Raw genomic sequence first — 16,188 nt, forward strand, 5'->3', positions numbered from 1 at the left:
AGATGATAAATTATGTATTTAAGAAATAAATTAGAAAAGATTCAAGGATAGCCTATGACTATATCACAGTCATTTGAAGGCTTTCTACTTGAGTGGCAGAGAGAATGAATAGCAATTAGCAAAAAGGCTACGCTTGGGTCTCCACAGAGGAGTTTCTCTCTCAGGTAAAAGTCACCAGTTAGTTCTGTAAGTTGAAGAATTGCTACTAAATTTGATCGTATTTCCATTTTCCTAGTCAACCAGGTGAACTCCAAAGAAGAGGTTTGAGTCATGAAGATATACTTGTTTAGCCTCTTGGTCTCCACATTTTCTCCAACTTTGTTTGTTTGTTTATTTATTTTTTAAAGATTTTTATTTATTAATTAGAGACAGAGAGAGAGAGAGAGAGAGAGAGAGAGAGGGGGGCAGAGACACAGGCAGAGGGAGAAGCAGGCTCCATGCTGACGCCCTGAGCCGAAGGCTGCACCAAACCGCTGAGCCACCCAGGCTGCCCTATTTATTTATTTTTTAAGTAAGCTTTATCCCCAGTGCAGAGCCCAAAACGAGGCTTGAACTCGTGACCCTGAGATCGAGATCTGAGTTGAGAACCGACTATGTCACTCAGGTGCCCCCTTTCCAGCTATGTCTTTAACTTTTTCTTCTTTTATTTGGAAAAGGGGTGTCACAACTTTAAATTCAAGCGATCTTGTTGGAGGGTATGTATCCTTGTGAGCTGCTCAGTTCCTTTGGGAAAAAATGGTAAATACATCCATAATAATAATAATAATAAAAAGATGATGGGTGCCTGGCTGGTTCAGTCAGTGGAATATGAGACTCGACCTTGGGGTTGTGAGTTTGAGCCCCATGTAGGGTGTAGAGATTACTTAAAATCTCTCTCTCTAAAAAAAAAAAAAATGATGAAATAAATGTACAGTTTATTGGCTTTCCTGTTTCTAAGTCAATCAGTGAAGTGTTTGGATTTTTGGAGGTTGCCATGGGGAAAAATTATTTTCAACATTACAGAGACTTATAACATAAGGGAATGCATAGAGCCATAGTGAGAAACACTCCCAATCTATTAAAATTATTCATTAAAATTCAAAGAAAACTTAAATGTCGAAAAATCCCCATCGGGAAGCCCAGGTGGCTCAGTGGTTTAGACAGCCTTCAGCCCAGGGTGTGATCCTGGAGATCTGGGATCGAGTCCCACGTCAGGCTCCCTGCATGGAGCCTGCTCCTCCCTCTGTCTGTGTCTCTGCCTCTCTCTTTCTCTGTGTCTCTCATGAATAAATAAATAAAATCTTTAAAAAAAAAGAAAAAAGAAAAATCCCCATCACTAATGTAAACTTAACATCATGGAAAGTCTCCTCTAAATTTTTTTTCTTTTCTTTCTGTTCTTTATTTTGAATGTTTACCCTCCTAATGAATGGAGAAGTTATCAAGAGTGATGGTGAGTTTAGCAAATCTTCATTTCATAATGAGATAAAGATGAAAAAGGCAATGCCCTAGCAGATAAGAGTGACAGAGCCAAACATGCAAAGGATCATATGGTGAAGAAAGGAGCAAAAATAGAGACAGAAATTCTGGAAAGTAGAGCTAGGAGGGTAGAAAGCAGGAGCAGCAAGAAGTGGCTGAGGGGAAGCAAAATGACCAGGAGTTTCTCAAGAGATGGTCAGGGCTGGAATGCCAAGTTCACTTAAAGGTTGTACAGTTGCAATTTATCTTCCTGCCTGGTTGGGATCACTAATCCAAAATGGTTCATAACTAAGGGAAAGCAGATCCATGTGTCTTGACTGATTCAGGAGGATTTTGTTTATATACTCAATGGGTGAATATTCTCAGTGAAGAGGAACTTTCTAGCTGCCCAGTGTGGTGTTTGCTACAATGGCAGAGCAAGGGGAGCTTTCATTTCTGGTTACCATTTACCCCTAATATGTCCTTCCTGTGTGAAATCCAATCTTTTTTTCTAAAATAAATAGTATAGGGGCACCTGGGTGGCTCAGCGGTGAGGGGTGGGGGTGGGGGATCTGCTTGAGATTTTCTCTTTCCCTCTGCTCCTCCCCCCTAACCTCCATGCTTACATATGCACAAACTCGCTCTCTCTCTCTCTCTCAAATAAGTATAAAAATCTAAAAAAAAAAAAAAAAGATACATAAACTAACTTGGACATTCATTTTAGTAGAGAGGTTAAGTTATCCTTTTACTATTAATAGGCATGTGGGCCTAGGGCTGAGTCTGGGTAGTTTCTTTCAAAACAGGTCCTGATGTATGATGGGCACATGTATCTTTGTTTTAAAACAGCACTATAATAATGCAAAGAATGAAACTGGAGGGAAGTCCCTGGGGAAGTAAAAAGACAGTGCGTAGGCTGAGGTTCATTACTTTCTTTTGGATGCGACTTTTATAATGGGCGAGCCATGCAAAACAAGAATGATAGGATTTATTACTTCCAGCACATGATTTTTCAAAATTTCTTTTAAAAAGGGATAGGCCATATTAATAAAAACTGATGTTTTTCAGTCATTTCCCTATTCCATTTGTAAAATGCTAGTGTGTTTCTAAATAAAACAGAGGGCAGCCCTGGTGGCTCCGTGGTTTAGCGCCGTCTTCAGCCCGGGGCCTGATCCTGAAGACCCAGGATCGAGTCCCATGTCGGGCTTCCTTCATGGAGCCTGCTTCTCCCTCTGCCTGTGTCTCTGCCCTCTGCCCCCCTCTCTCTCTGTCTCTCATGAATAAATACAATTTAAAAAAACAAAAACAAAAACAGAGAAACAATACTCAATAGCTATCAATTACCTCATTCAGAAATAGGAACAGAGAAACAGCTAGTAATAGTTAATAATGTCAATAAATCTTCTAAATGCTTTAAATATATTAACTTAATTTCCTTTGCATTCACTTTACAGATGTGGAAACCCAAGCGCGGAGAGCAGAAGTTACTTGCCTAAGGTCACAACGGTAGAAGTGAGAATGGAGTCCAGAATTGAGCCCAGATACTCTGGTTCCAGAACTGATGCTCTCTTGACCACTACACTAGGTGTCGGATACACCTGCTGTTAGACTATGTCTATTAATGTCAACCCACAGAAACTTCAGGACCCAAGTGTCTTAACAGATCCCGTTATTACATGGGGGAGTACGGATTAAGCATGCGATGAAAATAAAGCTAGGAAATAGGACAGCATTATTTGTTTCCCTTCTAGTCTCCATCTCTGCCTTCACTGCTCCCTCCGAAACCTTCTGAAATCCATCCTTGAGCCTTATTCTTCCAGAGCAGTACATTGAGAATGGGAAGTACTTATATGGCTTCTCTCTGCCTTAATGGTATGCAGATGTATAATCCCATTGAGGACATGAGGCCGGCAACAGAATTTTCCTTCTTTTGGAAGGAAAATCATGAGAAAGGTAATTCAGGAATGCATAAAATCAAAATGCTGTTATACCTCAGGGAAGCAGCAAATGACCCCTAACAGCTAATGAATTTTAGCTTATATTTGTCTACAAAATAAAGAAAGAAAATGGATGTAATGAATGAACCCTAAGTACAAGCTTCTAAAATGGTAGGAAACTACTTCTGCTCTATTACACTAACAGATGAAACCACAGAGAGAAGCAAAATATAGAATGAATCTGAAGCTCCAACTGAGAGAGGGATTTTCTAAAAATCAATTGTGTAATTCAATACAACACTGTGTTCTGAACATGGAAGTGGGTCAGCTCACTCCCAGGGCTTTTATGTTTCTTACAGATCTCCAATCCATATGAAAGCCAACAGGACAGATCTACCCAGGTTCAGAGGCGGGCTTGCTATGCACATAATAACCAACGGAGTAGAGTTAACACAATGTTTTTTCAGCTTTGCTGAAAAAATTCACGCATCTTATTGGTAGTGAAACCACTGGAATATTTCTTGTATTTTATTTTTCTTAAATTCATCGTGCACTTAATGAATGGATGCTTTCAAATTAACTTCTTGGATTCACTGTGTTGATTTTAATAAAGTTCTTTGAAAATACCAAATATAGGGCACTCCATGTGTCACTCATTCATTCTTCAAGGCTCTTGAAATATATGAACTTCTTTACTCTCCTCTAAAATCTCATGAAAAGGTGCACTATTCCTCTCATGTTCTGGAATTAGAAATCTAAGCATAGAGAATACAAGTAACTTGCACAAGGTTATGTGGACAATAGTAGATGGCAGAGCTTCCAAACGTAGGTGATGTCCACAGATGGCCAGGTTTTGTGATGTGGCCTTGCTTGATAAACAACCCTTATTGATGGGACATGTCCCACCACACACAACAATCAACTCAAAATGGCTTAAAGACTTAAATGTAAGACCTCAACCACAGAATTTCTGGAAGAAAACATAGAGGGTAAACTTCTTGACATTGCTCTTACCAATTATTTTTTTGGATTAGACACCAAAAACAAAAGCCACAAATGCAAAATTAAACAAATGGGATTACATAAAACCCAAATGCTTCTGCACAGTGAAGGAAACCATAAACAAACTGAAAAGTCAATCTATGGGAAGGGGGAAAATGTTTGCAAATCATATGTCTGATAAGGAGTTAATATCCAAAATATATAAAGAACTCATATAGTTAAAAATAAAAAACCCAAAATCTCAAACAATGAAAAAATGAGCATAGGAACTAAATACGTTTTTTTTGTTTGTTTGTTTTGTTTTTTTTGCTTTTTGTTTTCTGAACTAGATACTTTTTCTACAGAAGACATACAAATGGCCAACAAGTATATGAAAAGGTGCTCTATGTCACTATTCATCAGGGAGATATGCAAATCAAAACCACATTAAGATATCATCTCACACCTGTTAGAATGGTCATAATCCAAAAGTCAAAAGATAGTAAGTGTTGGCAAGGATATGAAGAATGAAGAAAGGGAATGCTCGTGCCCTGATAGTGGGACTGTAAATTGGTTCAGTCACTATAGAAAACAGAATGGAGCTTCTGCCAAAAATTAAATAAAGAAATACAATATGATCCAGCAATTCCACTTTTAAATATTTATCCAAAGGAAATGAAAACAGGATATTGAAGAGGTACTTCATAAACAAGGATCTTGAAGAGGTACACACTCCCATCTTCATCGCAGCACTATTCACGACAACCAAGACATGGAAAAAACCTAAGTGTCCATCAAGAGATGAATGGGTAGAGAAGATGTGGTATACATGTATAATGGAATATTATTCAGCTATGAGAAAGAAGGGAATCCTGCCATTTGGGACACCATGGCTGGACCTTGGGGGCATTACAGTAAGTGAATGAAGCCAGACGGAGAAAGGCAGATATTGCAGACTATCACTTATATGTAAACTCTAAAAGAAAATAGTTTAACTCCTTGACATAGAGTAGAAAAGTAGCTGTCTCATGCTGGGGGTGGGGGGAACAACAGGGAGGAGTTGATGAAAAGGTACAAAGGGGCAAGAAGATGAATCAAGCCCGAAGAGTGAATGTGAAACATGGTGACTACAGTTGATAACGCTGTATTCTAAATTACTGCAATTTTCTAAATGTACTCATATACCATTAAGGTAAATATGTGAGGTGATGGGTGTGTTAATTAACTAGATCGGGGAACTTCTTCCCCAATATATCCATGTATTAAATCCCCACGATGCACACTTTAACTATCTTACAATTCATGTGTCAATTATACCTCAATAAAGCTAAAAAATAAATTAAACATTTGCTTATTTTTAATTAGTGGTGATTTTGTGCAATATAAAGAACCTACCTTCCTAATAGGAAATGGTTTGATTTCAGTATTTGTCTTTCCTAATAAATAACACCAAAGACTTCCAATTTAGTGTTAGAAAAATTCCCAAGGTTTGAAATCTCTTTTTCTCACTTTAGGGTGATGTGATACAACAATAACAAAAGCTATCATTAATTAGGCATTTACTGTGTCCCAGCTCCTGCAATCAGTGCTTTAGAGCATTATCTCACTCAGTCATAGCAATTCACTGGGAAGGTTTGATTCTTCCCATTTTCAAGTTCAAGAAACTGAGGCTCAGAGACGAACTTTTCCAAGATTCCACAGTATGTGGCAGAGCCAGGATTCAATTCCAGATCTTTCTGACCATTAACCATTTTACTTTAGGGACTGCCAAGCCATTTATTATTGCTATGAATAAGTTTAAAATTATTTTCCCAGGATTTAATGGATGGAAAAATCTGAAGGTGGTATGGAGAGCAGTAAAAAGTTTGCAGAAAAGGGAGACGGAGGCAGAAACCTCACCTGCTTTGTAATTTTGAATCACTATTTCCTTGTTTAAAATCCCCTTTCTAAGAGTCTTTTCTTCCACTACTCACAAAAAATGCCAAAAGGCAGTAAGGGTTTATAAAAAGTATCATCTTTAGATCACTAGGCAAGTGGAGCCAAACTTGTTCCTCCCTACCAATGAGGGAAGCCACACTGCCACTATAAAAATCCTGTCATTACACACGTGTACAGGGCACACACATGCCTGTGCCCTTCTGAGTCGCCACAGTGGTTTTTTTTCTTTCTCACTGCTAACCCCATTGGAGGCTCTTACACCTAAGCTATAATTCCATTGCACATCCTACTCTAATGTAAATACTGTCCTGATAATTTGGTCTTGTTTTTTGAAATAGGATTCATGAAGTCGTTTGACACTTGTTACCACATCCTTCTGACTGCCCTGGTCTGTTAATAAAATTGGAAAGATTTTTCAAAGCAAAAGGAAAAAAAAAATCAAAGCCTCTCTCCCAAGCTAGGGCTATTGAGATTTATGTAGATGAAAACAGGATTTCCCATTTCTGAAACACTGTATGATACTCTAAAGTTGTGAAGATAGCCGAAAAGTGTCAGATATGATTTTCTGGGATGGTGGCACCAGTGATAGAGGTCTCTGACCCAGGATGTCGTAGAACGCAAAGCCCTCAAGAACAAAAAGAGTCTTGTCTCAGACCAGTGATCTGTCCGGGGATGGAGCCTAATCAGGCTTTGTCTCTCCCTAATATGAAACCCAAGATACACACCCACAGCGTTTAATTACAGAAGTCTAAAAGACTAAAGGGAATGCCTGAATTTACCTTAGAGAGAACCTCAGATTAAGGGAAAGATGACATGTTTAAGAGGTGACATCCTTTCTTTGAGACTCCAAATGAACAGGTCTGATAAAACAGCTCTCATAAAAGGGTGAGTGGCTGGTATGTCTTTTGAGTAGACCTGGTTTCATCAGGCCTATTAAGGAGATAGGTCAACAGCCTCTTCAAGTTAATGTCAATGCTCATTTAAATTAAGCGTCATTTATGGAGTTCCAATTCTGAGTTGAAAGGGGGCCATTTAAAGTAGCATTGGTCGAAGGTTCTAGAAGATAATATTCATGTACAACTGTTACTTATGTATCTAGAAAGGGTCCACCCTCACGGGTGAAGAGCCATGCTCAGTTAACTTGCTCTTGTCTTGTCCTCGTTGGAAAGATTCTTGCAAACTAAACCTTGTTTCCCGGGAAGATGGGCATACACAAGGAAAGGGGAACAAAGTTCCTAAACACTGTTAGTCTCTTGTGGAAAGGTTCTGCATACTGTTCTGTGTTCAGCTGGGTATTGGAAGCTGTCTAGGGCAGAAAAGAGATAAGGGGACAAAAAAAAGTAGAAGAAAAAAACAATGAAGGATAGTTAATCAGATCCCTCTTTTAACTTCCCACAAAGCCTGTGTTTGGTCCCCTTTGTTGGATGTGAGCTGGGATTTTTCCAGTATGAGTTAATTTGGGGGAAGGTGGGGTTAAGGAGCTGTTCCGTCACTACCCCTTCCCCTCCCATGCAACTGTCACTTATGCTCAGTGAAAAGAGGAGGATGATTATTGTCTTCTTTTTCCATTTGTAAACCAAGAAGAGGAAAGAACATCTTCACTAGCACCCACTATTCAATACTGGGAGACAGATTCATTTGCCACATTTGCTTGTCAGTGGCAGTGATCTGGCTTCTTGAGGGAACGATTAAAACGGGTAAGTTTGATGTAAGAAGATACAAGAAGAGAAAATACCAGAATGTGAGGCTCTTAGCGGAGAAGGGAATTTTGGGTAGACGGCAGGGGATGCGGGGGTAGCCCTGGAGCCTAGAATAAAGAGAAAAGGAATTCTAGGCACCACGGAAACCGTTCCTTTTACTTCCCTGGCTTTGGGGGACTCCTTGAGATGTTTTGGAGAAAGAGCTGTATCTAAAGGAAATCAAAGAATTGCTGAAACTTCAAACAAAGCGTGGTGGGTCTCCTATAACATAAGCGATGCCTCTTCATTGAATTATAATTCAAAGCAAAACCAATTAGAACAGATTCCGTCAGCATGATTTTTAATTGTCTGCATGGGAGACTATATCATTACAAAGGCAGTTGGCACCATGACAGATAAACACCAAGTATTGAAGCTCAAAATTAATCTTTTCATTTTGTCAAGAGAAATCTGCAACCCTGCTCAGTGAGTGTGAAGCGTGTTGCATTTTGAGGCAAACTTAACAGAAGATATGTCACAAAGGACCAAGGATTTGGGCTCTGGGTTGTATAAAGCAGTCACAGCAACTTAGAATCACTAATGGAGGGGGATCAATGTTTGTGGAAGTGGAACAGTGCACATATACTTGTCTCGAGGGATACCCTTCAGGCATTTGACTCTACCGTGCAGCTTTTTTCACCACTTGTAGAACCTCTGGTGGGTGATGGCTTCCTCTGGGAGCTAATACATAAAATGACAGAGTCAGAAGATACCTTAGAGAGAACGGTAGATAGACCACGGTGGTCAAAGCCTCATTTTATTGGCCAGGAGACAAAGGGGAAGAGACTTACCCAAGCTCACACAAAACTAGTCAGAGCCTGATCAGCTACAAGAAAAGCAGACTTTCTAGCTTTTGCTTTTCATTGCCTTTTCAGAGAATTGAGTACGTTCTGGAGATGTACCACACAGAGTAGTGCCAAGAGCCAACAATGCTGTAGTGTACACTTGAAATTTGCTAAAAAGGTAGATCCTATGTTATTACCTTATAATAATAATAATAATAATACAACAATAACAGTGATAATAATAAAAAGAGGGAAGGAGGAGACTTTGGGAGGTGATGGACATGATGGCCTTGTTGGTGGTGATGACTTCATGGGTGCATACCTGTCCCCAAACTCATCAAGTTGGATGCATTAAATAGGAACATATTTTTGCATGTCACGCATACCTAATAAAGTGGCTTTTTGGAACTGGGCATAAAGTACTTTTAAGAAGTATCTTTGATTCTTACCATAAACCCTAATGATTGAAGACAAGGGAAGAAGCCCCAAAAGGCTGTGACCTGCTCATGGCTGTACAGCCCATAGAGAAATGGTTGGAGAACTCAATATTTCAATTCTTTTCTCTCACCTTCTTCTTCTCTTTTTTTTTTTTTAAGAGAAAGAGAGAGAAAGTTCAAGTGTGCACACATGTGCAGGAGTGAGTGAGGGAGGGCAGAGGGAGAGAGAGAGAATCTTTTTTTTTTTTAAGATTTTATTTATTTATTCATGAGAGACACATAGAGAGAGAGAGAGGCAGAGACACAGGCAGAGGGAGAAGCAGGCTCCTTGCAGGGAGCCCAATGTCAGACTCGATCCAGGGACCCCAGGATCACGACCTGAGCCAAAGGCAGATGCTCAACCACTGAGCCACCCAGGCAACCCAAGAGAGAGAATCTTAAACAGGCTTCATGCCCAGCGTGGAACCCAATATGGGGCTGGATTATCACCTGAACTGAAATAAAAAATTGGACACTTAGCCAACTGAGCCACCCAGGTGCCCCCTTTCTCTCTCCTTATCACAGCACCATGAAGAGAGGGCAGCCACAGGAGTTTGTGTACCAGACAGAGGCTGGACAGAACATCACATGCATTAGAAACTGTGATTCTTTAGCTGACTTCAGGGAACAGCAGGAATCCTATGTGACATGGGGGAGTTAGGGCGGTGATGGAGGAGGATGTGGCTTCCTAAGCGAGACGGAGAAGGAGCCATGCTGAGAATGGAGAGCTTTGTTCAGAATATTGCACCAGCCTGACCAGTGTTTCCCAAACTCCATCAGGTCTAGGAATCCCTGGGCAACCAGTTAAAAATGCAGACATCTGATCCAGTTGATCTGGGCGGGGCCTGAGATTCTATGTTTCTAACAAGCTCCCAGAAGATGCCAGTCTATGGACCACACTCTGAGTTGCCAGGCTCTGCTCATTCTTGTTTTCTGCACTTCCAGAAAACAATCTCCAATAGCTGACTGCTTCTAGTTTCAGCCTTCATCTGGCAGCCCCCAGAGCTTGCTGCATTTCTGACCTGGCTGTACAGTTTGGTTTACTCATAAGAGAGGGACAGGTGGAAAGGATAGAGGGATAGCCTTTCTGAGGTTGGGCTCCAAGCCCCTGCTAAGGGGCCAAGTGGCCATGAGAGTTCTTGGGATGATGATAGAAGCCCCTCCCCGATTGCAGAGAAAGTTAGGGTCTCACATGTCAGACTACATTGACCACCACCTCAGAGAGTCAGGGAGAAAACTGTGAGGTAGTGGTTCCTAAATCGAGAATCTGAAAAAAGTTCTGCATTCCTATCTCAAAAAAAAATTCACACTCGGAATGTTTTCCAGATAATTGCGAGGAGTTACCAGCCCCCCTGAAGTGGTTTGTGACCCCAGTGTTAAGAATGCTGCTGTTCAACTGCCAAAGGGCCCTCAGGCCTTATGTTTGGAGCCAATACCCCAGCACAAATGGAGACAATACACATTTATAAAAATAAAAATGAGTTTCATTGAAATGCAATTTGTAAATGTTTAAACACTTATTTGAGAAATAATTAGGGCCTCCTGTCTGTTTTCATTTCCCTGTGCATCATTAATACTCAAACTTCACTAGGTTTTAATTTTTTTTACATTTTTAATTGTTTTTACTATCTCCTAGTTGACAAAGCTTCACAACCAATTAGAGAAATAAATTGGCCTAATGAATTAATTATTAAAATCCACCTCTGCTGTTGATGCCTTGGTGATGCTCATGCATATTCAAAGCACCCCTTCTTTTCAACAGTTTAAACAGAGCTTGAAAGAGATCTTCTCCAGTGATCGCCTGCGATGAGGGAAAATTGGGTTCGGGTTTCAATTGGCTGAAACTTTACATGGCCCCTGGAGAGCGGCAGACATTTCTGTAAAGTTTTCAGTATCTATATTGAGAACTAACAAGTGATTTCCAGCAAGGGAAACCATAGACAAGCATCTGTCTGGCCCACTCTGAACTGTCAGGCTGTGTCACTAATCTGTCAGCAGGTAGTGCATAGACAGACCCAGAAGTGAAGGAAGGACCCTACCAGGAGAGACACCTAGGTATGTGACACCTGGGGTCAGGAATGTGGATCCCAGACCAGGTGGGCTGGTTTCCTTGTTTTCCAAACTCAGGCTGGAGACTTCATGTCTTTGAACCTTAGTATTCAGACCTGTAAAATGAGGATAATACTATTCATATATATCTTAGGGCTGCTTCAAGGACTACAAGGGGATACATATGGAAACTAGCTGGCACAGCATCTGCTGCTTTGTTCACGCTCAAAAGGGTTAGTACTTGAGCCACGCAAAGCAGTGAAGCGCTGATACATGATACCTTGGGAATGAACCTTGAAACCATTATGCTAAATGAAAGAAGCCAGACACAAAAGGCCACATGTTGTAGAATTCCATTTATATGAAACGTCCAGAATAGGTGAAGGGAGACAGAAAGCGGATTACTGGTTGGCAGGAGCTGGGGATAGGGGAGAAGCAGAGGAACCTGCTTAATGGGTACAGGGTTTTCTTCTGGGTCAATGAAAATGTATTGGAAAATAGAAGTAGTAGTTGCACAAAGTTATGAAGGTACTAAATGCCACTGAATTGTAGACTTTAAAGTGGTTAATTTTATCTTGCGCGTGTATGTTTAAAATAAGTAAAAAGATTAAAGTTCTAAAATTTTTACTAATAAAAAAAAGTTCATGTTTGTCCATCTTTCCCTACACACACCCTGTGTATCAGCTATCTCTTTCAGAAAGAATAAAAGGCCATGGGTCTCTGTGATTCCTGACATTTGTAACATTCCTGGAGTCATGTCCTTTTTTTAAAAAAAAATATTTTATTTTATTTATTTGAGGAGGGGGGGAGAGCAGGAGCAGGGGGCAGGGAGGGGCAGAAGGAGACAGAGAAGCAGACTCCCTACTGAGCAGGGAGCCCGACTCAGGGCTCGATCCGAGGACCCGGAGATCATGACCTGAGCTTAACTGACTGAGTCACGCAGGTGCTCCTCTAGAGTCATGTCCTTAATGAAATTCTACTATGAGCTAAGTCCTGTGCTGGTTGCCATGGAGACATAAGAGGTAAAATCAAGGATGATGTCTGCCTTCAGGAGGCACAGTGCTAAGTAGGCAGTAAGAGAGACACAGGAGTTACTGAAATTGGTACCTGGTGAAGACGGAAGCAGACCAGAACTACTTCAGAACAGGTGACTGATATGGGGCAGAACAATAGGAAGAGCAGAGTGCAGTGTAGGGCCTGTTTAGGCTACAGCCTAAAGCTGGAGAAGCTTTGGCCAAGATGGGGATGGGATGGCAGAAAGAAATCATGGAATGTCCTTCAAATTGAAAGATAGCAAACATCAGAAACAATGCATTAAGTACAAGTAGGTGTCCTTTTTCCCATTTGTTATACACCCTTGTAACCAACACCCATGTCAAGATAGAGAATGTTTCTTGTAAAAAAAAAAAAAAAAAAAAAGTAAACTTTGAACAAGTCAAATTAAAACCTACCAGTTATTTTCAGTGATGAGACAGTATTCTTTGTCATAGCCTTATATAATCAAGGATGCATTTCGTGTAATGCCTTTAAAGAAACTCAGGGCCTGATCTTGTGTCGCATTATTTTGAATGTTTATGTGACTAGGCAAATTGTAATCTTCTATATTTTTCAACATTTTCTCAAACTATTACACTTCCTTCCTCCTATGATTTCTGAACCCCCCGTATTCCTGTCAATCAGAGATTGAGGGGAAAACAAGCAATGAGGCCTCCTCCTGTTACGTGAAATGTCATATCACCTTACAACTCACAGAATAATCTAGGAAGTTTATCTACCAGACATTGATGGAAGAAGCACTTGCTGAATCCATGGCCATTGCTGAGGTGTTTGCAGGGCGGAGGAACACCTGATACACAGGAGAATGGACAACTGAAGCACAGAGACAGCCATTTGCAATCTGGCCATTTATAGCCTAAGAAGCCTGCTGCTTCCTGAGGGTTCTCTACCTGGTACTAGAGGGTGACTGATGGCCAAACATGCTCTTTCTTGAGGAGTTTGAGACACACAGAGAAGTGACATACAATAGAGCAGAGCAGGAGCAAAGAAGCAGAGAGAAGGAAGTAAGCAGAAGCCATGACAGGGGAAGGAGGTAGCAAAGACATAGTCAATGGTAGAAGAGGAAGATACGTTTAGTGAGAGAAGTGGGGCATGCCGGATATGAGCAGGGCATGCCAGGGCCATTGCTTTTGGGTCACTACAGAGAAGATGCTGGAACACAAGCCACTGTCAGCTCCTGACAGAAGGAATAGCCTTCCAGTTCTGCAGCTGCCAATACCTCTCAGGATTTTTTTTTTTTTTTTTTTTTTTTTACGAGAAACACGATGCACAGAGAGAACCCAAGTGCATCTCTGTTTCTTGAAACCTGAAGGAACTTCACACAGGTCTTATGTGAGATTCAATGAGAGCTTTTTTATAAATGCCTGGAGTAAGAAAGAAGTATTATCTTCAGGAAGAGAAATATGAATTATTTTGGGGAAAGAAGGAGATACAGGAACAACACAATTGTCATAAAACAGAGAGCAATTTTGTCTCTCCTTTCAACTAATTACCAGCGAGAAAAAAAATGAGTTTAAAAATTCCTACATTTTGAAATGAGGGTAATTATGAAGAGGGAAATAGTCTGAGGAACTCTTTTGTTTTTAACGTGGATAGACGTCACTTGATTAGTTCTGTTCCATACCCACCTAAACTGAATGTTCTACATATAAGAAGAGGCTTCTTGACAAGCAAAGATGACTACCAGGCAATGGAGGTGGGCCGTCTAGATACAGGTTCTAAACAAATTCAGTTCATTTATTCTATACTTCCTTCCTCTAGTGTTAGGGTCCTAGATCACTCTCCTTAAAAGGGTGGAGTTCTGGATTTTAATGCCAAGAAGATAAGAATTATGTTAAAATATATGTATTGTTCTAACCATTAATTGGAAGAAAAATAAAATCATATGATTTGCTATCCACAAAAGATAAAAGATAAAGTTTGATATCCTTTTTTGGGGGAGGGAAATGAAAGTTCTAATCCACAGGCCTTTCCATCTGTGTCTCATCTTGTAAGAACAATTGAGCTATGAAGCTTATTTAAAGTTTTTTTTTTTTTTTCTCCAAGAAAGACATCTGGCCTCACATTTATCATTTTATTAGTCTACATTACTTCCTTGGAAGGAAAGAGAAGTTTTTTTGAAAAGAGAAATTAAAACACTATTATATAAAACCATGGAATAGGAGAGACTTTCAATCCTGGGGGAGAGAGTTTTCTGTTTGTTTGTTTTCTTTTGATATAGTAGAATTGGCGAACAGGTTTTGTCTTTCACACTAGCTTGGATTAATGGGTAATTAAGAGCCTGATACTGAAAAAAAAAATGAGGTTCCATCAAGGTTGCTTAGGGCAAGGTGCTGAAATTGGTGAGTTGGGTCTCTTGGGTGTGGAGTATCTGCTCTTCCGGCACTAGGTAGTTTGCTTTCTTTAATTCTATGTGAAAGAATCTGTGTAAATATCAATGATAGCTTTTATTTTCCTTATTGCTGAAACAATCCATGTTCACTACAGAAATCCAGAAAATACGTACAGCTACAAATAAGACAGTAGAAATCATGATCATTCTTTCACCTAACGATGTGGCTGCAATATTGATAGATGTCCTCTCCCTTTTTCTCATGTAGGTATTTTTCAAAAAGGGATTGTGCCTCCTTAGTTTTGCAATCTGATATTTTAACCTTGATCTTAACTCATGAAAATATTTCTATATCATTTAAAATACCTTCCTATATTCCATTGTAACAGTTTTATGTAGGTTAACCATTAGTGTACATCATGATGGTCTCTAATTTTTACTATTTTGATAAATCCAATTTCATGAATGTTATAGCCATATCTTTTGGTACCTATATGATCGCTATGTCAGGATAAATTTTTATGAGCAGGGATCCCTGGGTGGCTCAGTGGTTTAGCGCCTGCTTTTGGCCCAGGGCGTGATCCTGGAGTCCCGGGATTGAGACGCACGTCGGGCTCCCTGCATGGGGCCCCCTTCTCCCTCTGCCTGTGTCTCTGCCTCTCTCTCTGTGTGTCTTTCATGAATAAATAAATAAAAATCTTTAAAAAAATTTTTTTTAATGAGCAGAACTGCTGAAAGAAATTACATGCAATTAATTTTGATGAGTATTGATGAATAGCTCTCCTGAAATGTCACAAAAGTTATTTTCCACCAAATTTTAAAACTTGAAAGCAAGGACGCCTGGGTGGCTTAGTGGTTGAGCGTCTGCCTTTGGCTCAGGGTGTGATCCTGGAGTCCTGGGGTCGAGTCCCACATTGGGCTCCCTGCATGGAGCCTGCTTCTCCTCTCTCTGCCTGTGTCTCTGCCTTTCTCTCTGTGTCTCTCATGAATAAATAAATAAAATATTTTTAAAAAAACTTGAAAGCATATGTGTGTGCATGTATGGGTGCATGTATATATATAAATATATATATCATATATAAATATATATCTTATATAAATAAATATATATGTATGAATGATTTATTTATTTGACAGAGAGGGACAGAGACCAAGGAGAGGGGTAGGGGAGAGAATACCAAGTGGACTCCCTGAGAAAAGAGCCCACCGTGGGTCTGGATCTCAAATCATGAGATCAAGACCTGAGTCAAAACCAAGAGTTGGACACTCAACCAACTGAGCTACCCAGGAGCCTCTGAAAGTATATTTTTTAATGTGCCCAAGGACTGAATAATGGTACTAAGATTTCAGAGGCCAATTAAGCAATTCTGTTGTATAGATTAGTAATTGCTCTCAAGAAACTAGTTTCTGCACGCGTCATTACAATGAATCATTTAATGTCATATTTGGAACTATGTGGGTGAC

At 40.1% G+C, this 16,188-nt stretch overlaps 1 protein-coding gene and 1 long non-coding RNA gene across 17 annotated transcripts in view; one reads left to right on the top strand and one right to left on the bottom strand.

Annotated features, from left to right (window-relative positions):
* The window catches only part of LOC140594640 (uncharacterized), a 96,547-nt gene extending 92,548 nt beyond the window's left edge, over positions 1-3,999 (top strand). Inside the window, exon 3 of the long non-coding RNA XR_011995686.1 lies at positions 2,886-3,999. This is a non-coding gene — a long non-coding RNA (uncharacterized lncRNA). The remainder of the gene's footprint in view (positions 1-2,885) is intronic.
* Positions 1-16,188, bottom strand: part of PHACTR1 (phosphatase and actin regulator 1) — a 559,986-nt gene that overhangs the window by 436,462 nt on the left and 107,336 nt on the right. The gene's annotated exons all lie outside the window — the stretch shown is intronic.

The sequence above is a fragment of the Vulpes vulpes genome, chromosome 12, assembly GCF_048418805.1.
Source record: "Vulpes vulpes isolate BD-2025 chromosome 12, VulVul3, whole genome shotgun sequence".
NCBI classification, from domain to species: domain Eukaryota; kingdom Metazoa; phylum Chordata; class Mammalia; order Carnivora; family Canidae; genus Vulpes; species Vulpes vulpes.